The sequence below is a fragment of the Heterodontus francisci genome, chromosome 10, assembly GCF_036365525.1.
Source record: "Heterodontus francisci isolate sHetFra1 chromosome 10, sHetFra1.hap1, whole genome shotgun sequence".
In the NCBI taxonomy this organism is placed as follows: domain Eukaryota; kingdom Metazoa; phylum Chordata; class Chondrichthyes; order Heterodontiformes; family Heterodontidae; genus Heterodontus; species Heterodontus francisci.
In genome coordinates this window covers 84602402-84626322 of record NC_090380.1, presented here as the reverse complement: position 1 = coordinate 84626322, position 23921 = coordinate 84602402, and the positions used below count along the sequence as shown (strand labels likewise).

Here is a 23921-nt window from a genome sequence, read left to right as displayed (position 1 = left end):
CTTTTAGTTGTGCAAATTCACAGGATTCTGCGAACTGTGTTAATGCAGTCACATATTGATCAATGGACTCTTTTTCACCTTGGGCCCTAACATTGAACACATACTGTTCATAGTTTACATTCATTTGGGGTTCAAAGCATGTCTTCAAGGCTTTCAAAATTTATGCTGTTCATTTTTTTTTTGTTCTTCAGAGAGATTTAAGATGGAATAACTGGTCTCGGGTCCATGGGATTAAAGTAAATAAAGGTTTATTTAAACACCGTTGGAAGGGAGAAGTGTCCGGTGAAACATCCAGAGGCTTCTCAATGAAAGAGTCTGTAATACAAATTTATAGAATTACTCATTTTTCCAAATTACTCCCCCCCCCCGACACATTCCAAAGCTGCAGCTTGATCAATAAACAGAAGTGTATTGTCTCATTAATCATCTCCCCATTCCTGAGGCTTAGTGTTTTCACAGTTTATAATATCCTGTGCCTCCTGCAATCATGGTCTTATCTCAAGGACAACATGTTTACACAGATGTAAACTTCTGAGTAGTACAGCTTCCCATAACCATTGCCACGCATCCATCATGCTCTGATTTCCCACAACTACAGTGCTTCCATCTTCCTTCTAAGACTGTTAACGTATACTAATGCTAAATAATCTAATAATGTTACCCTACTGGTCTCACTTCATTCTCCAACAGTGATAAAAGTGTAGCTACTTGTAGCCACTCTGGTTTGTTAATTAAATCCGTTGTAATTCTCGCTCCCACGTTTCATCAGTTCCCAGGTGCTGCCCAAAGAAGGAAGGCGGGCCGCAAGGGGTGACGGGGCGACGTAGGAGCGAATGGCCAAGAGGAGGGAAGCGGCACAGCCTAGAGCTAGTGGCCGGAGGGGCGGGGACCGAGCGACCAGAGAGCAGGGAGCATTCAGTCAGGGAAGTGGTTGGGGGGGGGAGCAGTGAGATCTGGAGCGAGCGGCTGAGGGGGGGAAGCAGCCGATAGGGAGGAGGGGGAGAAAAGGAGTTGCCGAGGGGGGAGAGCGTCAAGTGGGGTGGGAGCTCGCAGCTGCTTTTGGGTGAAATCATTCCTGGTCAGTCATATAAATGAATCACAATAATGAATTGGCAACACATTTTATACTCTGCCTAATTTTCTTTTCCATCAATCGGAGTGCCAATTCACTATCTTCCAGTGGAAATTCAATCATAAAATTCCTTTTGTATTTAATAGGATTACTGGAATATTAAATGGATCTGAGAGAGCAGTTAATAAAGCATACAGTATCCTGGGCTTTATTAATAGAGGCATAGATTACAAGAGCAAGGGAATTGTGTTAAACTTGTATAAGACACTAGTTCGGCCTTAGCTGGAATATTGCATCCAAATTCTGGGTGCCGCACTTGAGGAAAGACATGAGGGCATTGGAGAGAGTACAGAAGAGAATGGTTCCAGGGATGAGGAATTTTAGTTATGAAGATAGATTGGAGAAGTTTGTTTTCCTTGGAGAAGAGGAGGCTGAGAGTTGATTTAATAGAGGTATTCAAAATCATGAGGGGTCTGGACAGAGTAGATAGGGAGAAATAGTTCCCGCTTGTGAAAGGCTTGAGAATAAGAGGGCACAGATTTAAAGTATTTGGTAAGAGAAGCAAAAAATGACATTAGGAAAAACTTTTTCATGCAGCAAGTGGTTAAGGTCTGGAATGCTCTGCCTGAGAACGTGGTGGAAGCAGGTTCAATTGAAGAATTCACATGGGAATTAGACAGTTATATGAAAAGAAAGAATGTGCATGGTTATGTGGAGAAAGCAGGGGAATGGGTCTGAGGGAATCGTTCTATCAGGGAGTCTGTGTGGCCACGATGGGCTGAATGGCCTCCTTCTGCACAGTAACAATTCTAAGATCATGAGGAGTCTGCAAAGGGATATAGATAATGGGCAAAGATTTGGCAGATGGAGTATAATGTGGGAAAGTGTCCACTTTGGCTGGAAAAATAAAAAGCAACATATTTACATGGAGCGAGATTGCAGAACGCTGAGATGCAGAGGGATCTGGGTGTCCTAGTTCATGAAACACAAAAAGTTACTATGCAGGTACAGCAAGTGATTAAGAAGGCAAATGTAAAGTTGTCATTTATTGCAAAGGGAATGGAATATGAAAGTAGAGATGTTTTGCTGCAGTTGTTCAGGGCATAGTTGAGACCACATCTAGGGCTGAATTTTATAAGCCAGCCGCCGAAATCTGCAGCAGGCGAAAACAATGGCTGCACGCCCATGCGGACAGCACGCCAAAGAGCTGCTGCAATTCCAAAAGTGGTGACTCATTTAAATAGCCGAGGCAGGCCAGCCCCCGCCTGATTACGTGGAGGGGCCGAGCTGTCCGTCCTTGGCAATGGCGTCAGTTGCACGTGCACAGGATGAGAGGTTCTCTTATGAGGAAAGTTTGGACAGGTTGTATCTGCATTCATTGGAGTTTCAAAGAATGGGAGGTAATCTTATTGAAACATATAAGATCCTGAGGGGACTTGACAGGGTGGGTGTTGAAAGGATGTTTCCCCTTGTGAGAAACTAAAACTAGGGGGGACCAGTTTTAAATATAAGGGGTCTCCCATTTAAGCCAGAGGTAGACAGATTCTTGACAAACTAGGGAGTAAAAGGGTATCGGGGGTAGACAGGAAAGCTCCCTGAGAAACGTGCGCAAACATGCATGATCCTTCCCCTGTGGTCACAAACTAGTTGCACATTAAAGTGTGGAAGCCTTTGTGATTAACAAACACAACAGGCTGGTCCCAGGGAGCTCTAATGACTACATGAGTAGAGTCGATCACCCCTTGCACTCCAGGGAAGCCAGCAATGGCGCTAAAGGCTGCAGACCTTGCGCCTGGCTGTCCTGTCCTTACTGAGCAAACTGATGGAGCTGCGGGTTGACAAGTCCCCAGGTCCTGATGGACTTCATCCTGAGGTCCTAAAAGAGGTGGCTAATGAGGTAATGTTAATTTTTCAAAATTCACTAGATTCTGAAAAGGTTCTATCAGACTGGAAAGTAGCAAACATAACCCTTCTATTCAAAAAGTGGGGGGAGGCAGAAAACAGGTAACTATAGGCCAGTTAGCTTGATGTCTGTTGTGGGGAAGGTGTTAGAATCGATCATTAAGGAGCTTATAGCTGGGCACTTAGAAAATCCTAAGATAATGGGAAATAGTTAGCATGGTTTTGTGAAAAGGAAATCGTTTAACCAATTTATTAGAGTTCTTTGAAGGAATAACATGTGCTGTGGATGAAGGGGAGCCTGTTGACGTACTGTACTTGGATTTCCAGATTGCATTTGACAAGGTGCCACATGAAAGGTTATTGTAGAAAATAGGAGCTCTTGGTGTAGGGGGTAACATATTGGCATGGATTGATGATTGGCTGGCTGGCAGAAAACAAAGTATGCATAAATAGGTCCTTTTCTGATTGGCAGGATATGATGAATGGAGTCCCGCAAGGGTCTGCTGGGGCCTCAACTTTTTACAATTTATATCAATGACTTAGATGAGGAGAGCGATGGCATGGTAGCTAAGTTTGCAGATGACTCAAAGATAGGTAGGAAACTATGTTGTGAAGAGGACATAAGGAGGTTGCAGACTGATATAGATAGGTTGAGTGACTGGGAAAAAATCTGGCAGATGGAGTATAATGTGGGAAAATGTGAAGTTCTTCACTTTAGCAGGAAGAATAAAAAAAACAGAATATTACTTAAATGGAGAACAACTACAGAATTCCGAGATGTAGAGGGATCTAGGTGTCCTAGGGCATGAGTCACAAAAAGTTAGTGTGCAGGTACAGCAAGTAATAAAGAAGGGTAATGGAATGCTATCCTTTATTGGAAGAGTAATTGAAAATAAAAGTAAGAATGTTATACTTCAGTTGTACAGGGCATTGGTGAAACCACATCTCGAAACTGTGCAGTTTTGGTCTCCTTATTTAAGGAAGGATGTAAATGCATTGGAAGTAGTTCAGAGGAGGTTTACTAGATTGATACCTGGAATGAGCGAGTTGTCTTATGAGGAAAGGTTGGACAGACTGAGCTTGTTTTCACAAGAGTGATGGGACACTTGATTGAAGTTTATAAGATCCTGAACAGTCTTGACAAGGTGAATGTGGAAATGATGTTTCCTCTTGTAGGTGAGTCCAGAACTAGGAGCCACTGTTTTAAAATTAGGGGTCGCCCTTTTAGGACAGAGATGAGGAGAATTTTTTTTTTCTCAGAGGGTTGTGCGACTTCGGAACTCTATACCTCAGAAGGTGGTGGAGGCATGGTCATTGAATATTTTTAAGGTGGAAGGAGATAGATTCTTGTTAGGCAAGGGAATCAAAGGTTATTGGGGTAGGTGGGAGTGTGGAATTCGAGACACAAACAAATCAGCCATGATCTTATTGAATGGCAGAGCAGGCGTAAGGGGCTGAATGGCCTACTTCTGCTCTTAATTTGTATGTTCGTATGTACGTACAGGTAATTAGATGAAATCATTAGCACATTGAGAAAGGACATTGGCTATTTCTTTGATGCACCTGTGGGTCGCAAACTGCGGGATAACACATATGTCACCCATTGGTCCCTGGTAGCAAAGAAATTGAGTGCAATAATAATCTTGAGGGAAAGTGGCATGGGGTTCCCAATGAAAACCAGCGGCTGCAGGTAATGCTGAAGGATCGGACACATTTCTGTCGCCATTGCAACTCACATCCTCATGCTTCTCTGACATTGCCTTTCTGACATCTGAAGGTATTCTGTCCTTGTCCTGAGGATGCAATGACACACCAGCATCCATCTTTGTTGCCTACCCTGGACGGTTTCATTCTGAGCAGCCTCGCCCTCTTGTGCTGCCTGCTGTGCCCGCTGAGGCATCATCCGTTGATCGCTAAGATCCCTCCTCAGTCTCTCCCTCTGCAATTGTTTGCATGTTAGAGGAAAAATTGCATTTGAGACTCATGTCTTTGCAGCTTATCAGTTGTTGAGATGAGAAGAGTGTTGTAAAACCATCCTCCTTCTGCCATTTAGCAGAACTATGAAAGTCATGAACAGATCATGTTATGTGCCTTACATTTGCATGTAGCAGGACATCCCAACCAACATCATTTGTCTAGTCCAATCGACTTCCATTCCTTGATTGGACACGTGGTTTGCATTCTTACAGAAAATATTGTGTCTGCGATACCAAGCAAGTTTGCCCACCTTCCAACCTCCTCCTGCCACCTTCCAGCCTGCACCCATCACCCTTGACCCACCCAACTTAATCTTCATCCTTCCCCCAGTTACAATAAACCCCGCCCCCCCCATTACCATGCACCGATCATCATCAATTTATACATGCCATCCCTTCCCCCTGTCCCTACTCCCGCCACCATCCAACTGCGAACTCTCACCCTTGAACCTCCATGAATCCACCTTGATATAGTTACAGATTCCCAACTCCTCCCCATGATGGCCTCGAATACCTAGCCCTAAGTCTTGACCTTCCCCGTTACCATATACAATTGCCCCCTGTGTCTGTGACGGTACCTTCTGCCAGCCAGTACCCTGATGTGGACACACAGGACTCTGACGATGACAGTGATCCTCCCTCCCTTTAGGCCTCTCATGCCCATCAGTTTCCTGACAGGAACACATCAACCCACCACCCCCTTCAACCACACACAGCCAGCCTTATCATCAAAATCAGCCACTACATACCCGGGACGCAGCCCCCTGCCCCCTGCTCCTCTAAGCACCCGAAACCCCACCCTGTCTTCCCCTCCTCCCTCCCCAGCTCCTCCATGTAGCACCCATCCATGCCGTCACTGCCATCCCTGAGATGATTCACCCTTGCTGGTGCTGAACCTGGAGGTGAACATCCGTTCCAATGCTGGTGTTGGTTTAGCGGCTGAGTGAAAGAGAGAAGAGCACAGTGCTGAGACTCAACTGCACAAATCCAACTGTTGCACACCACGTTGAAACATTCGTGAACCAGGTGGTATGGGACTATCACTCATTGTTCAGTTAATCTGGCAGGTAGGATTAAATCCTAACTCTGCATAGGGTGAAGAGTATTCATTGGATGTAAATGAATGCAAAGCTGCAATCCGCCACTGCGCTGGGGGGAACCCCGGAACGCCGCAAACCCACTGATGACTTAATTCCTCTAAAATATCCCTCAGTCGAAAATCCAAAAAACACCACACGCCACCAAATCCATCGTGGTGGACTGCTTATTAAAAGTGCTTATTTATTTTAGTAGGCCCGTAATAATCAAACTACACCAGGTTACTCTTAAAGATACCAAGGAATAATTCTTAATGCAATTTTTAAAAATAAATTTAAAATTGTCTTCTAAAACCCTGGCCAGTTGTGCTGGTTCATGGCAGATTTGATGTTTAGCGATATGCAAATGAGTTTGAGCAGAAACATGAGCAGAAATTCACTTCACAAAACTAGTGCAATTTTAGGTGTAATTTGCACCTAGATCACTGACTGGGCCCAAAGTGGAAACTGCAGGCTGATTGGCCGATTTGGCATGATTAACGCTGACTGTACATAGACTCTCATTTGTTCAGATTACCTTTAATTGTCAATTCCAAACACAGGAACAGTTAAATCTCAGACCTGGAGTGTTTTGAAAAAGAAAATTTCCTAAATCACACTTTTCAAAGCATAAAAAAAGGAATCAATTCAATAGTTAAAAATATACATTATTGGCCAAATGTGAAGCACTGGGCTGGATTTTATATAACGTGGCCTGAATGCACCACTTAAGTGGGTTAAATGGCCTCACAGCAGAATTTCCATCTGCCACGGTGCCCACCATGCAAAAAATGACATGGGGGCAGGCACACTGCCTGTGCCACCCCATGCCAATTTGTCTGCTCTCCCCCACTCCCCAGCCTGTCTCCAAAGGACAGATAAAATGCAGCCCATTGTGCCTGAGATATTGGATGGCTTTCAGAGTAACATTGTAATTGGAGCAGTATTAATCACATGACTGTGAACGTGTGAACATAAAAAATGATTTGTAGAGAAATACTACTCACTCTCATCATGAAAACTTTACTCAAAATGTTTTTAAGCTCAGGAAATAATTATTGAGGCAATTAAATACATATTATTCAAAAAGATAGCCAGAAATTTGAGTGTTGGCAGCAGTAAAGTACTCCATACTCCTTCTGATGTATGAAACCCCCAATCTGCTAGTCAGTGCAATATTATATATTTCTCTTGCCTGATTCTCTTGTATGATTTGAAGACTCTCCAGTTTGTACAACCAGGTGAGAAATGTGTCTAGGTGTCTGTTACTATCGTCACCTGGTCTTATTGTAACAGGTTTAATTTTAAATACACTGTTTTGAGCTTCCCTTTTTGTGAATCCTTGTTTACAGTTTTCCAATTGTAAGACAAAATAACCAATTCACACAGGCTTTCTCACGTTTAAAGAAGATGAAATTTTATTAAAACTTAAACTCTAATATGGTTCACGCCTACAGATATACAACGCACCCACGCGAGCATGCACAGGCGATATCAATGCACTTCGGGACAGAAAAAAGAGGAAAATATAGTGGAGATGGGTTTAAGGCACTATCTTGTTACGGTGCTTCGAGCTCACTGTAGTCCTTTTGTAATTAGTCTTGTTTTGGGGCCAGTGTTCATCTGAAACCTTGTTCACATAGGAGACTTTTCTCTCTTTGCGTTTCATGTGTTTTCACAAGATTCAATTCCATTGGAAGGAGATGGAAGCAGGCAGACACGGGAAGAGGTAATTTTTGCTTTAGTTCCAGGAGAGATCTTTACTCTATGTGCACATGGCTTTGCTGGAAAAAAATCCTTTGCTGGAAGTTCAAATTCTCTGCAACAACCAGTTAGTCACATGTGAGAAAAACTGATCTGACCACTTCTTCGTATTGGGGAGGCAATGACTGGGTCCCCATTGTTCCAACTCTGCTAGTACTATGCAAATGTCCTTCCAGTCAGGGCTTGCAATTTTATGTTTTAATGTTCATGTGGCCAAACCAAGTGTGCCTCAATCTTGGCAGGTGGGGGATTTGCCTGACAAGTTACATAATCTGGACTGTGGGGTAATATGGGCTTCTTGACATTGACTTCACTGAAAATATATTATTGTTGTTATATACAGATATACGAACATACAAATTAGGAGCAGGAGTAGGCCACTCGACCGCTCGAGCCTGCTCCGCCATTCAATAAGATCATGGCTGATCTGATTGTAACCTCGACACCACATTCCCACCTATCCCAATAACCCCCTTGCTTATCAAGAATCTATCTAACTCTGCCTTAAAAATATTTAAATATTTCAACTACCTTGTGAGGAAAAGAGTTCCAAAGACTCAGAACCTGAGAAAAAAATATTCTCCTCATCTCTGTCTTCAATGGGCGACCCCTTATTTTTAAATAGAGACCCCTAGTTCTAGATTCTCCCACAAGAGAAAACATCCTTTCCACATCTACCCTGTCAAGATCCTTCAGGATCTTATATGTTTCAATCAAGTTGCCTCTTACTCTTCTAAACTCCAGCAGATACAAGTCTAGACTGTCCAACATTTCCTCATAAGACAACCCACCCATTCCAGATATTAGTCTAGTAAACCTTCTCGGAACTGCTTCCAGTGCATATACATCCTTCCTTAAATAAGGAGACCAATATTGTACACAGTACTCCAGATGTGGTCTCACCAATGCCCTGTAGAGCTGAAGCATAATCTTCCTACTTTTGTAGTTAATTCCCCTCACAATAAATGATAAAAATCTATTAGCCTTCCTAATTACTTGCTGTACCTGCATGCTAACCTTTTGCAATTTATGCACTAGGACACTCATCCCTCTGCATCTCTCACTATTTAGATAATATGCATCTTTTTTATTCATCCTGCCAAAATGTACAATTTCACATTATACTCTTTTTGCCAGATCTTTGCCCACTCACTTAACCTATCTCTATACCGTTGTACTGAAAGGTATGGGTTTGAAAGCAAACAGTTATTGGAAGGCAACTGTTCTCAAATAATTATCCAGCAGGGGTTGTTTTTGACTTGTGGAAGATGTTTACAGAGAAGTGTCAGGTCAATATTTATAGAGGTCAGGAGGCTTGTCACTTGTGACATTGTTCATGGTTTTGGTTTGGACAGTAAGTTGGGATATGGACAATAGTTTAAAAAGACAGTTGGAGAAAATGTGACAAGAAGAACAAAATACCCCAACTCAGCCTGTTCTAACAGCTTGGAAAAATAGGAACATAAGAGCAGGAGTAGGCCATTCAGCCCATCCAGCCTGTTCTGCCATTCAATACGATCATGGCTGATCATCCACTTCAATGCCTTTTTTCCACCTTATCGCCATATCCCTTTGTCATTGGCACTTACAAATCTGTCAATCTCTACTTTAAACATGCTCAATGACAGAGCTTCCACAGCCCTCTGAGATAGAGAATTCCAAAGATTCACAGCCCTCTGAGTAAAGAAATTTCTCCTTATCTCTGGCACAAGTGGCTTCCCATTTATTTTGAAATTGTGTCCCCTGGTTCTAGACTCCCCCAACCAGGGGAAGCATCTTAACTGCATCTGCCCTGTCTATCCCTTTAAGTATTTTGTAAGTTACAATGAGATCACCTCTCATTCTTAAACTCTAGAGATTATAGGCCTCAGTTTCCCCAATCTCTCTTCATAGGATAGTCCTGCCATCTCGGGAACAAGTCTGGTGAACCTTCGCTACACTCCCTCAATGGCAATAATATCCTTCCTAAGGTAACGGGAGCAAAACCACATACAGTACTCCAGGCGCAGTCTAACTAAGGATCTATGCAATTGAAGCAAGTCTTCGCTACTCCCTGTACTCAAATACTCTTGCAATAAAGTTAGCTTTCAGTGACTTATTGATGAGGACACCAAGCCCCTTTGTACATCTACACTTTCTAATCTTTTACCATTTAAGAAATACTCTGAACTGGAGGGGCACCAATATCCTGGGCAGGCTCTTCGGGAGGGTTTAAACTAGTGGATGGGGTAGCTGTTGAACAGGCAGATACCGAGTGCAGAGAGTCTGTGAGGAAGGTTAGACAGGTGACAGGGCAAAGTTGCAGCCAGTATGATGGGTTGAAGTGTGTCTATTTTAACGCAAGAAGTGTCAGGAATAAGGGTGATGAACTTAGAGCATGGATCAGTACTTGGAGCTACGATGTTGTGGCCATTACGGAGACGTGGATATCACAGGGGCAGGAATGGAAGTTGGATGTTCCGGGGTTTAGATGTTTCAAAAGGAATAGGGAGGGAGGTAAAAGAGGTGGGGGAGTGGCATTGCTAATCAGGGATAGTATCACAGCTGCAGAAAGGGAGGTCGTCGAGGAGGGTTTGTCCACTGAGTCATTATGGGTGGAAGTCAGAAACAGGAAAGGAGCAGTCACTTTGTTGAGAGTTTTCTATAGACCCCCCAATAGCAACAGAGACATGGAGGAACAGATTGGGAGGCAGATTTTGGAAAGGTGCAGAAGTAACAGGGTTGTTGTCATGGGTGACTTCAACTTCCCTAATATTGATTGGAACCTCCTTAGTGCAAATAGTTTGGATGGCGCAGTTTTTGTCAGGTGTGTCCAGGAAGGTTTCCTGACTCAATATGTAGATAGGCCTACTAGAGGGGAGACTATGTTGGAATTGGTGCTTAGCAACGAACCAGGCCAGGTGGCAGATCTATCGGTGGGAGAGCATTTCGGTGATAGTGATCACAACTCCCTGACCTTTACTATCGTCATGGAGAGGGACAGGAGCAGACAGGATGGGAAAATATTTAATTGGGGGAGGGGGAATTACAATGCTATTAGGCAGGAACTGGGGAGCTTAAATTGGGAACAGATGTTCTCAGGGAAATGCACGACAGAAATGTGAAGGTTGTTTAGGGGGCACTTGCTGTGACTGCTGGATAGGTTTGTCCCGATGAGGCAAGGAAGGGATGGTAGGGTCAAGGAACCTTGGATGACAAGAGATGTGGAACAGCTAGTCAAGAGGAAGAAGGAAGCTTACTTAAGGTTGAGGAAGCAAGGATCAGACAGGGCTCTAGAGGGTTACAAGGTAGCCAGGAAGGAACTGAAGAATGGATTTAGGAGAGCTAGAAGGGGACATGAAAAAGTCTTGGCGGGTAGGATTAAGGAAAATCCCAAGGCGTTCTACACTTATGTGAGGAACAAGAGGATGGCCAGAGTGAGGGTAGGGCCGATCAGGGATAGTGGAGGGAACTTGTGCCTGGCGTCGGAGGAGGTAGGGGAGGTCCTTAATGAATACTTTGCTTCAGTATTCACTAGTGAGAGGGACCTGGTCGTTTGTGAGGACAGCGTGAAACAGGCTGATATGCCCGAACAGGTTGATGTTAAGAGGGAGGATGTGCTGGAAATTTTGAATGATATGAGGACAGATAAGTCCCCGGGGCCAGACAGGATATACCCAAGGATATTACGGAAAGCAAGGGAAGAGATTGCTGCGCCTTTGGCGATGATCTTTGCTTTTTCACTGTCCACTGGAGTAGTACCGGATGATTGGAGGGTGGCAAATGATGTGCCCTTGTTCAAGAAAGGGAATAGGGATAACCCTGGGAATTATAGGCCAGTCAGTCTTACGTCAGTTGTGGGAAAATTATTGGAGAGGATTCTGAGAGACAGGATTTATGATTATTTGGAAAAGCATGGTTTGATTAGAGACAGTCAGCATGGCTTTGTAAGGGGCAGGTCATGCCTCACAAGCCTTATTGAATTCTTTGAAGATGTGACAAAACACATTGATGAAGGAAGAGCAGTGGATGTGGTGTATATGGATTTTAGCAAGGCGTTTGACAAGGTTCCCCATGGTAGGCTCATTCAGAAAGTAAGGAGGCATGGGATACAGGGAACGTTGGCTGTCTGGATACAAAATTGGCTGGCCCATAGAAGACAGAGGGTGGTAGTAGACGGAAAGTATTCAGCCTGGAGCTCGGTGACCAGTGGTGTTCCACAAGGATCTGTTCTGGGTCCTCTGCTGTTTGTGATTTTTATAAATGACTTGGATGAGGAAGTGGAAGGCTGGGTTAGCAAGTTTGCCGATGACACGAAGGTTGCTGGAGTTGTGGATGGTGTGGAAGGCTGTTGTATGTTGCAACGGGACATTGACAGGATGCAGAGCTGGGCTGAGAAGTGGCAGATGGAGTTCAACCTGGAAAAGTGTGAAGTGATTCATTTTGGAAGGTCGAATTTGAATGCGGAATACAGGCTTAAAGACAGGATTCTTGGTAGTGTGGAGGAACAGAGGGATCTTGGGGTCCATGTCCATAGATCGCTCAAAGTTGCCACCCAAGTTGATAGGGTTGTTAAGAAGGCGTATGGTGTGTTGGCTTTCATTAACAGGGGGATTGAGTTTAAGAGCCGCAAGGTTATGCTGCAGCTCTGTAAGGCCCTGGTTCAACCACACTTGGAATGTTGTGTTCCGTTCTGGTCGCCTCATTATAGGAAGGACGTGGAAGCTTTAGAGAGGGTGCAGAGGAGATTTACCAGGATGCTGCCTGGACTGGAGGGCATTTCCTACGAAGAAAGATTGAGGGAGCTAAGGCTTTTCTCATTGGAGCGAAGAAGGATGAGAGGTGACTTGATAGAGGGGTACAAGATGATGAGAGGCATAGAGTGGATAGTCAGAGACTTTTTCCCAGGGTGGAAAGGGCTATCACCAGGGGGCATAATTTTAAGGTGATTGGAGGAAGGTTTCGGGGACATGTCAGAGGTAGGTTCTTTACACAGAGAGTGCGTGGAATGCGCTGCCAGCGGTGGTAGTAGAAGCAGATACATTAGGGGCATTTAAGCAACTCTTGGATAGGTATATGGATGATAGCAGAATGAAGGGTAGGTAGTTCGTTTGATCTTAGAGTAGGTTAAAAGTTCGGCACAACATCGTGGGCCGAAGGGCCTCTACTGTGCTGTACTGTTCTATGTTCTATGTTCTATGTTCTGCACCTCTGTTCCTCCTACCAAAATTGATAACTTTATATTTTTCCATATTATATTCCACCTGCTACATTCTTGCCCACTCACTAAGTCTGTCCAAATCCCCTTGAATCCACTTTGCATCTTCCTCACAACACACATTCCCACCTAGTTCTGTGTCATCTGCAAACTTGAAAATATTACATTTGGTCCCCACATCCAATTCATTGATATATATTGTAAAAAGCTGGGCCCAAGTACTGATCCTTGTGGTACCCCACTAGTCACAGCCTGCCAACGTGAGAATGACCCATTTATTCCTACTCTCTGCTTTCTGCCTGTTAACCAATCCTTCATCCATGCCAGTATATTACCTCCTATCCCATGTGCTTGAATTTTGCGAAACAACGTCCTGTGGGAGACTTTATAAAAAGCCTTCTGAAAATCCAGGAATACTATGTCCACTGACAAAAAGCTTGCTAATTTCCATCTCTCGAGCAGTTGAAAATCAAGCGCAAGAGGCTGACTGAAACTGTTGCTGCATTCCTCCTGGAAAGCCTACCCAAACTGAACTTCAACATTGCCTGAAAATAACTGTTCTAGGAAGATCACAGTGACAGCCCTCTATACACATTTGGGACATCAAACCATAACAAAGGATATCTTTCCATATTTTCTCTTTCTCCTTCAAGAATTAGTAAATATTTAACCCATGTTTTTTTTGTCTTTTTTTTTGGAATAGAGCTCTAAAACACAAATTCCTTTATTTTTCCAGTTAACAAATACCTGGTTGGTGTGTTTTATTCTGGGAAAAATAGAGTCTGTGATTGACCATATCGGTAAGTGGGAAAAAAATTTAAATATATGTTGTGACCTGTGGAGAAGTGGAACTAGAATAAACAGTGCACTCCTCCTGCTTCAGTCATAACAATATGAGCTGAGCCAGAAGGTTAGAGGGGAGAGGTCTTTTGAGGAGGGAGATGGTTAGAAGGGAGGGTGCCTCTGTGATTTTGGGGAAGATGATCAGAAAGGGGAATGATAAGGCTTTTTCTTCAATTTTGAATGTATGTTCATCTTAATGAAGTGACTTCAGTGTCAGATAAATGTGCTATGTAATTACTTGTCCAACTCCTGTGCCTAACCAAGTTAGAAAGAAAGGGACCATAAAGGAAGATGGGTATTGAATGCTTAAATGGGATTGACCAGATTTGTGACTGGACAGTCAAAGTCCTTTATCCTCTCTGTGACATATAACTTTGGATCTTCCTTAAAAATGTGTGTTGAAGAAGGGGGCTCTATTTCAAAGAAGGGTGAAGAATTTTAAATTTGCTGAAAATGGCACTGTTAGCACAATGAATTGGTTGCAAAGCTCACGTGGAGACAGTCGGAGAGTCGATGGCAGAGCGGCGGACCCAGGCACACTTCGGGACAGTCAGAGAGTCAAAGGCAGAGCAGTGGACCCAGGCTCACCTGGAGACAGTCAGAGAGTCGATGGCAGAGTGGTGGACCCAGGCTCACCTGGAGACTGTCGGAGAGTCGATGGCAGTGCGGCGAACCCAGGCACACCTGGAGACAGTCGGAGAGTCGATGGCAGAGCGGCGGACCCAGGCACACTTCGGGACAGTCAGAGAGTCAATGGCAGAGCGGTGGACCCAGGCTCACCTGGAGACAGTCGGAGAGTTGATGCCAGAGCGGCGGACCCAGGCTCACCTGGAGACAGTCGGAGGGTCGATGGCAGAGCGACGGACCCAGGCTCACTTGCAGACAGTTGGAGAGTCGATGGTAGAGCAGCAGACCCAGGCTCAGCTGCAGACAGTCGGACAGTTGATGGCAGAGCGACGGACCCAGGCTCACCTGGAGACAGTCGGAGAGTCGCTAGCAGAGCGGCGGACTCGACTCACCTGGAGACAGTTGGAGATTCGATGGTAGAGCGACCGTCCCAGGATCACGTGGAGACAGTCGGAGAGTCGATGGCAGAGTGGTGGACCCAGGCTCACCAGGAGACAGTCGGAGTGTCGATGGCAGAGAGGCGGACCCAGCCTCATGTGGAGACAGTGGGAGAGTCGATAGTAGAGCGGCCTTCCCAGCCTCACCTGGAAACAGTCGGAGAGTCGATGGCAGAGTGGTGGACCCAGGCTCACCTGGAGACAGTCTGAAAGTCGATGGCAAAGCGGTGGACCCAGGCTCACATGGAGATAGTCGGAGAGTCGATGGCAGAGTGACGGACCCAGGCTCCCGTGGAGACAGTCGGAGAGTCGATGGAGCGGCAGACCCAGGCACACTTCGGGACAGTCAGAGAGTCAATGGCAGAGCGGTGGACCCAGGCTCACCTGGAGACAGTCAGAGAGTCGATGGCAGAGTGGTGGACCCAGGCTCACCTGGAGACAGTCGTAGAATTGATGGCAGAGCGACGGACCCAGGCTCACCTGGAGACAGTCGGACAGTTGATGGTAGAGCGACGGTCCCAGGCTCACGTGGAGACAGTCGGAGAATCGATGGCAGAGTGACGGACCCAGGCTCATGTGGAGACAGTCGGAGAGTCGATGGCAGGGCGGCGGACCCAGGCACACTTCGGGACAGTCAGAGAGTCAACGGCAGAGCAGTGGACCCAGGCTCACCTGGAGACAGTCAGAAAGTTGATGGCAGAGTGGTGGACCCAAGCTCACCTGGAGGCAGTCGGAGAGTCGATGGCAGTGCGGTGGACCCCGGCGCACCTAGAGACAGTCGGAGATTCGATGGAAGAGCGACGGACCCAGCCTCACGTGGAGACAGTCGGAGAGTCGATGGTAGAGCGGCGGACCCAGGCTCACGTGGAGATAGTCGGAGAGTCAATGGCAGAGCGACGGACCCAGGCTCACGTGGAGACAGTCAGAGAGTCGATGGCAGAGCGGCGGACCCAGGCTCACTTCGGGACAATCAGAGAGTCAATGGCAGAGCGGTGGACCCAGGCTCTCCTGGAGACAGTCAGAGAGTCGTTGGCAGAGTGGTGGACCCAGGCTCACCTGGAGACAGTCGGAGACTTGATGGCAGGGCGGCGGACCCAGGCTCACCTGGAGACAGTCGGAGTGTTCATGGCAGAGGGACGGACCCAGGCTCACCTGGAGACTTTCGGAGAGTCGATGGCAGAGCGACGGACCCAGCCTCACGTGGAGACAGTCGGAGAGTCGATGGTAGAGCGACGGACCCAGCCTCACGTGGAGACAATCGGAGAGTCGAGGGCAGAGCGCCGGACCCAGGCTCACGTGGAGACAATCGGAGAGTTGATGGTAGAGCAGCGGACCCAGGCTCAGCTGCAGACAGTCGGACAGTTGATGGCAGACCGGCGGACCCAGGCTCACCTGGAGACAGTCGGAGAGTCGCTAGCATAGCGGCGGACTCGACTCACCTGGAGACAGTCGGAGATTCGATGGTAGAGCGGTGGACCCAGGTTCACGTGGAGACAGTCGGAGAATCGATGGCAGAGTGACGGACCCAGGCTCACGTGGAGACAGTCGGAGAGTCGATGGCAGAGCGGCGGACCCAGGCACACTTCGGGACAGTCAGAGAGTCAATGGCAGAGCGGTGGACCCAGGCTCACCTGGAGACAGTCAGAGAGTCGATGGCAGAGTGGTGGACCCAGGCTCACCTGGAGACAGTCGTAGAGTTGATGGCAGAGCGACGGACCCAGGCTCACCTGGAGACAGTCGGAGAGTTGATGGAAGAGCGACGGTCCCAGGATCACGTGGAGACAGTCGGAGAGTCGATGGCAGAGTGGTGGACCCAGGCTCACCAGGAGACAGTCGGAGAGTCGATGACAGAGAGGCGGACCCAGCCTCACGTGGAGACAGTGGGAGAGTCGATAGTAGAGCGGCCTTCCCAGGCTCACCTGAGAACAGTCGGAGAGTCGATGGCAGAGTGGTGGACCCAGGCTCACCTGGAGACAGTCGGAAAGTCGATGGCAGAGCGGTGGACCCAGGCTCACGTGGAGATAGTCGGAGAGTCGATGGCAGAGCGGCGGACCCAGGCTCACGTGGAGACAGTCGGAGAATCGATGGCAGAGTGACGGACCCAGGCTCATGTGGAGACAGTCGGAGAGTCGATGGCAGAGCGGCGGACCCAGGCACACTTCGGGACAGTCAGAGAGTCAACGGCAGAGCAGTGGACCCAGGCTCACCTGGAGACAGTCAGAAAGTCGATGGCAGAGTGGTGGACCCAAGCTCACCTGGAGACAGTCGGAGAGTCGATGGAAGTGCGGCGGATCCTGGCGCACCTAGAGACAGTCGGAGATTCGATGGTAGAGCGACGGACCCAGGCTCACGTGGAGACAGTCGGAGAGTCAATGGCAGAGCGACGGACCCAGGCTCACGTGGAGACAGTCAGAGAGTCGATGGCAGAGCGGCGGACCCAGGCTCACTTCGGGACAATCAGAGAGTCGTTGGCAGAGTGGTGGACCCAGGCTCACCTGGAGACAGTCGGAGTGTTCATGGCAGAGGGACGGACCCAGGCTCACCTGGAGACAGTCGGAGAGGCGATGGCAGAGTGTTGGACCCAGGCTCACCTGGAGACAGTCGGAGACTGGATGGCAGAGCGGCGGACCCAGGCTCACCTGGAGACAGTCGGAGAGTCGATGGCAGAGCGACGGACCCAGGCTCACCTGGAGACAGTTGGAGAGTCGATGGCAGAGCGGCGGACCCAGCCTCACGTGGAGATAGTCGGAGCGTCGATGGTAGAGCGGCGGACCCAGGCTCACCTGGAGACAGTCGGAGAGTCAATGGCAGAGCGACGGACCCAGGCTCACGTGGAGACGGTCGGAGAGTCGATGGCAGAGCGGCGGACCCAGGCTCACTTCGGGACAATCAGAGATTCAATGGCAGAGCGGTGGACCCAGGCTCACCTGGAGACAGTCAGAGAGTCAATGGCAGAGTGGTGGACCCAGGCTCACCTGGAGACTGTCGGAGAGTCGATGGCAGAGCGACAGACCCAGGCTCACATGGAGACAGTCGGAGAGTCGACGGCAGAGTAGTGGACCCAGGCTCACCAGGAGACAGTCGGAGAGTGGATGGCAGAGCGGCGGACCCAGGCTCATCTGGAAACAGTTGGAGAGTCGATGGCAGAGTGGCGGACCCAGGCTCACGTGGAGACAGGCGGAGAGTCGATAGTAGAGCGGCGGACCCAGGCTCACGTGGAGACAGTCATAGAATTGATGGCAGAGCGGCGGACCCAGGCTCACGTGGAAACAGTCGGAGAATCGATGGCAGAGCGGCGGACCCAGCCTCACGCGGAGACAGTCGGAGAGTCGATGGCAGGGCGACGGACCCAGGCTCACGTGGAAACAGTCGGAGAGTCGATGGCAGAGCGGCGGACCCAGCCTCACGTGGAGACAGTCATAGAATTGATGTCAGAGAGGCGGACCCAGCCTCACGTGGAGACAGTCGGAGTGTCGATAGTAGAGCCGCCTTCCCAGGCTCACCTGGAAACAGTTGGAGAGTCGATGGCAGAGTGGCCGACCCAGGCTCACATGGAGACAGTCGGAGAGTCGATAGTAGAGCGGCGGACCCAGGCTCACGTGGAGACAGTCATAGAATTGATGGCAGAGCGGCGGACCCAGGCTCACGTGGAAACAGTCGGAGAGTCGATGGCCGAGCGGTGGACCCAGGCTCACGTGGAAACAGTCGGAGAGTCGATGGCAGAGCAGCGGACCCCGCCTCACGTGGAGACAGTCATAGAATTGATGGCAGAGAGGCGGACCCAGCCTCACATGGAGACAGTCGGAGTGTCGATAGTAGAGCGCCTTCCCAGGCTCACCTGGAAACAGTTGGAGTGTCGATGGCAGAGTGGCCGACCCAGGCTCACATGGAGACAGTCGGAGAGTCGATAGTAGAGCGGTGGACCCAGGCTCACGTGGAGACAGTCATAGAATTGATGGCAGAGCGGCGGACCCAGGCTCACGTGGAGACAGTCGGAGAGTCGATGGCAGAGCGGTGGACCCAGCCTCACCTGGAGACAGCCGGAGAGTCAATGGCAGAACGGCGGACCCCGGCTCACGTGGAGACAGTCGGAGAGTCGATGGCAGAGCAGCGGACCCAGGCTCACCTGGAAACAGTCGGAGAGTCAATGGCAGAACGGCGGACCCCGGCTCACGGGGAGACAGTCGGAGAGTTGATGGCAGAGCGGCGGACCCAGGCTCACGTGGAGACAGTCGGAGAGCTGATGGCAGAGCGATGGACCCAGGCTCACGTGGAGACAGTCGGAGAGTTGATGGCAGAGCGATGGACCCAGGCTCACATGGAGACAGTCGGAGAGTCAATGGCAGAGCGGCGGACCCAAGCTCACCTGGTGACAGTTGGAGAGTCGATGTCCGAGCGGCGGAGCCAGGCTCACGTGGAGACAGTCGGAGAGTTGATGGCAGAGCGGCGGACCCAGGCTCACTTCGGGACAGTCGAGGGTCAATGGCCGAGCGGTGGACCCAGGCTCACCTGGTGACAGTCGGAGAATCGATGGCAGAGCAGCGGACCCCGCCTCACGTGGAGACAGTCATAGAATTGATGGCAGAGAGGCGGACCCAGCCTCACATGGAGACAGTCGGAGTGTCGATAGTAGAGCGCCTTCCCAGGCTAACCTGGAAACAGTTGGAGTGTCGATGGCAGAGTGGCCGACCCAGGCTCACATGGAGACAGTCGGAGAGTCGATAGTAGAGCGGTGGACCCAGGCTCACGTGGAGACAGTCATAGAATTGATGGCAGAGCGGCGGACCCAGGCTCACGTGGAAACAGTCGGAGAGTCGATGGCAGAGTGGCGGACCCAGGCTCACGTGGAGACAGTCGGAGAGTCGATGGCAGAGCGGTGGACCCAGCCTCACCTGGAGACAGCCGGAGAGTCAATGGCAGAACGGCGGACCCAGGCTCACCTGGAAACAGTCGGAGAGTCAATGGCAGAACGGCGGACCCCGGCTCACGGGGAGACAGTCGGAGAGTTGATGGCAGAGCGGCGGACCCAGGCTCACGTGGAGACAGTTGGAGAGCTGATGGCAGAGCGATGGACCCAGGCTCACGTGGAGACAGTCGGAGAGTTGATGGCAGAGTGATGGACCCAGGCTCACATGGAGACAGTCGGAGAGTCAATGGCAGAGCGGCGGACCCAGGCTCACCTGGAAACAGTCGGATAGTCGTTGGCAGAGCGGCGGACCCAAGCTCACCTGGTGACAGTTGGAGAGTCGATGTCCGAGCGGCGGAGCCAGGCTCACGTGGAGACAGTCGGAGAGTTGATGGCAGAGCGGCGGACCCAGGCTCACTTCGGGACAGTCGAGGGTCAATGGCCGAACGGTGGACCCAGGCTCACCTGGTGACAGTCGGAGAATCGATGGCAGAGCGGTGGACCCAGGCTCACCTGGAGACAGTCAGAGAGTCGATGGCAGACTGGTGGACCCAGCCTCACCTGGAGACAGTCGGAGAGTCGATGGCAGAGGGGCGGACCCAGGCTCACGTGGAGACAGTCGGAGAATCGATGGCAGAGCCACAGACCCAGGCTCACGTGGAGACAGCCGGAGAGTCGATGGCAGAGCGGCGGACCCAGGTTCACGTGGAGACAGTCGGAGAGTCGATGGTAGAGCGGCGGACCCAGGCTCACCTGGAAACAGTCGGAGAGTCGATGGCAGAAAGGTGGACCCAGGCTCACCTGGAGACACTCGGAGAGTTGATGGCAGAGCGACAAACCCAGGCTCACCTGGAGGCAGTCGGAGAGTTGATGGCAGAGCGACGGACCCAGGCTCACCTGGAGGCAGTCGGAGATTTGATGGCAGAGCGACGGACCCAGGCTCACCTGGAAGCAGTCAGCTAGTCGATGGCAGAGCGGCGGACCCAGGCTCACCTGGAGACAGTCGGAGAGTTGATGGCAGAGCGTCGGACCCAGGCTCACCTGGAGACAGTCGGAGAGTTGATGGCAGGGCGATGGACCCAGGCTCACCTGGAGACAGTCGGAGAGTCGATGGCAGAGCGACGGACCCAGGCACACGTGGAGACAGTCGGAGAGTCGATGGCAGAGCGACGGACCCAGGCACACGTGGAGACAGTCGGAGAGTTGATGGCAGAGCGGCGGACCCAGGCTCACCTTGAGACATCAGAAAGTTGATGGCCGAGCACTTCACTTGTTTCCGGAGTTGGCGCGCACTGACTGAGCTTAAAAAACAGTGCCATCAAAGGAAAGCTGTAAGGTAATTATAGACCGATGAGCCTGACGTCAGTGGGAGGGAAGCTTCTGAAGAAGATACTGATAGGATCTATTCCCATCTGGAAGAAAATGGGCTTATCAGTGATGGGCAACATGGTTTTGTGCAGGGAAGGTCATGTCTTACCAACTTAATAGAATTCTTTGAGGAAGTGACAAAGTTGGTTGATGAGGGAAGGGCTGTAGATGTCGTATACATGGACTTCAGTAAGGCGTTTGATAAGGTTCCCCATGGTAGGCTGATGGAGAAAGTGAAGGCGCATGGGGTCCAAGGTGTACTAGCTAGATGGATAAAGAACTGGCTGGGCAACAGGAGACAGAGAGTAGCAGTGGAAGGGTGTTTCTCAAAATGGAGACGTGTGACCAGTGGTGTTCCACAGGGATCCGTGCTGGGACCACTGTTGTTTGTGATATACATAAATGATTTGGAGGAAAGTATAGGTGGTCTGATTAGCAAGTTTGCAGACAACACTAAGATTGGTGGAGTAGCAGATACTGAAGGGGACTGTCAGAGAATACAGCAGAATATAGATAGACTGGAGAGTTGGGCAGAGAAATGGCAGATGGAGTTCAATCAGGGCAAATGCGAGGTGATGCATTTTGGAAGATCTAATTCAAGAGTGAACTATACAGTAAAAGGAAAATTCCTGGGGAAAATTGATGCACAGAGAGATTTGGGTGTTCAGGTTCATTGTTCCCTGAAGGTGGCAACGCAGGTAAATAGAGTGGTCAAGAAGGCATACGGCATGCTTTCCTTCATCGGACGGGGTATTGAGTACAAGAGTTGGCAGGTCATGTTACAGTTGTATAGGACTTTGGTTCGGCCACATTTGGAATACTGCGTGCAGTTCTGGTCGCCACATTACCAAAAGGATGTGGATGCTTTGGAGAGGGTGCAGAGGTGGTTCACCAGGATGTTGCCTGGTATGGAGGGCGCTAGCTATGAAGAGAGGTTGAGTAGATTAGGATTATTTTTATTAGAAAGACGGAGTTTGAGGGGGGACCTGATTGAGGTGTACAAAATCATGAGAGGTATAGACAGGGTGGATACCAAGAGGCTTTTTCCCAGAGTGGGGGATTCAATTAATAGGGGACACGAGTTCAAAGTGAAAGGGGAAATGTTTAGGGGGGATATGCGTGGAAAGTTCTTTACGCAGAGGGTGGTGGGTGCCTGGAATGTGTTGCCAGCGGAGGTGGTCGACGCGGGCACGATAGCGTCTTTTAAGATGTATCTAGACAGATACATGAATGGGCAGGAAGTAAAGAGATACAGACCCTTAGAAAATAGGCGACAGGTTTAGATAGAGGATTTGGATCGGCGTAGGCTTGGAGGGCCGAAGGGCCTGTTCCTGTGCTGTGATTTTCTTTGTTCTTTGATTGGTTGGTGAGTAACTGCTGTTAGGGAGTGTCTGTAAATAATTATGTTCGTACACTGCTGTTAGGGTGTGTGTCAATAAATAATGTGTCAATAACCCTGAAGTAGCTACCTTATTAATTAAGAGACACAAGCAAAAGAGAATTTGTTGAGTCAACTGTTTTTATTTGTTTTTTAAAGTGGTAAGTGTCATTGTATTACACAGATTGAAATTAGAACAGTAAGTGCTGATGAGGAAAGGCATTAATTAAAAAAATATTAATTAAGAAAGTAATTCATTCATTATTGAAATGCAATAAGGATGGCAGGTGAGGGAATGTGTTGCAGCTGCTGTATGAGAGAGTTCATGGACACCAGTGTGATCCAAGGCAATCACGTCTGCAGTGTCTATAGCTCGAGGAGCTTCGGCTCAGAGTTGATGAGCTGGAAGTTGAGCTACAGGGAGGGGGAAAGCTATCTAGAAATTTTGTTCCAGGAGGCAGTCACACCCCTTCGGTGAGCGCCTTCTGATTTGGTCAGTGGTCAGGGACAGCGGGTGTGACTGCAAGTGAGGTAGCTATGGAGATCGAGAAGGAAGAATTGGAGGAGCCTCTGCCCTTAAAATTATCCAACAGGTTTGACAATCATGATACATACTATTTTAAATGGTACCTCATAGGTAAATCTCTCAGTTTGTGCCATGGGATACAGACACTACACAACGTGTGTGCAAAATTGAGGAGCAAAGTTACCATTACCTTCTTCCCAATAGCAGCAAATCTCTTCTGTATTTGCAATGGATCCAAAGGATCTCGGTGTTGTTTATTGACTTGGTTGTCAATTGCCCTCCATGCAACTGGCAATTGTGTTTTTACTGGAGTTCAAAACAGGGCCACCCTCCTGCAATTTGCCTCCAAACCCGAAAGTGTTGCTGCTGTGCCATTGAGAACAAATAGTTGACTGTTCACTTACTGCTATAGATTCCCCTTTTATAATGAGCCAAAGCTTTAGAGCATAATACGGTATTTGCAGCAAAGAATTACACCAACATTCTTCATATCTGTCCTCCCTCCAGCATAATAAAACTCTAATCTGCTAGCTTTTGCAATAATTTATATTTCACTTATCTGTAGGAGGTGGAGGCTCAACAGTGACATCACCTGGACACTGGGTGATATGGGTTTCTTGATATTGACCCCACTGAAAATATATTATTTTATGTTAAGCCATTGTGTCCATGAATTGTAACAAGTGAAAATTTCATGTGCAGAAATCTCAGCAATATAAAGGTGTATTTAACCATTTAGGAGCACGGTCTGTGGCTCACAAGAATCTCCTGGACCCTCTCCCCGTGACATCCCTCAGGGACCAGTCCTTTTCTCTATCATTATGCTCTCACCCGGTGGTCAGCTGCCTT

General features: G+C 48.8%; 1 pseudogene; it reads left to right on the top strand.

Moving 5' to 3' along the window:
* The window catches only part of LOC137374204 (NXPE family member 3-like), a 68274-nt pseudogene that overhangs the window by 15969 nt on the left and 28384 nt on the right, over positions 1 to 23921 (top strand).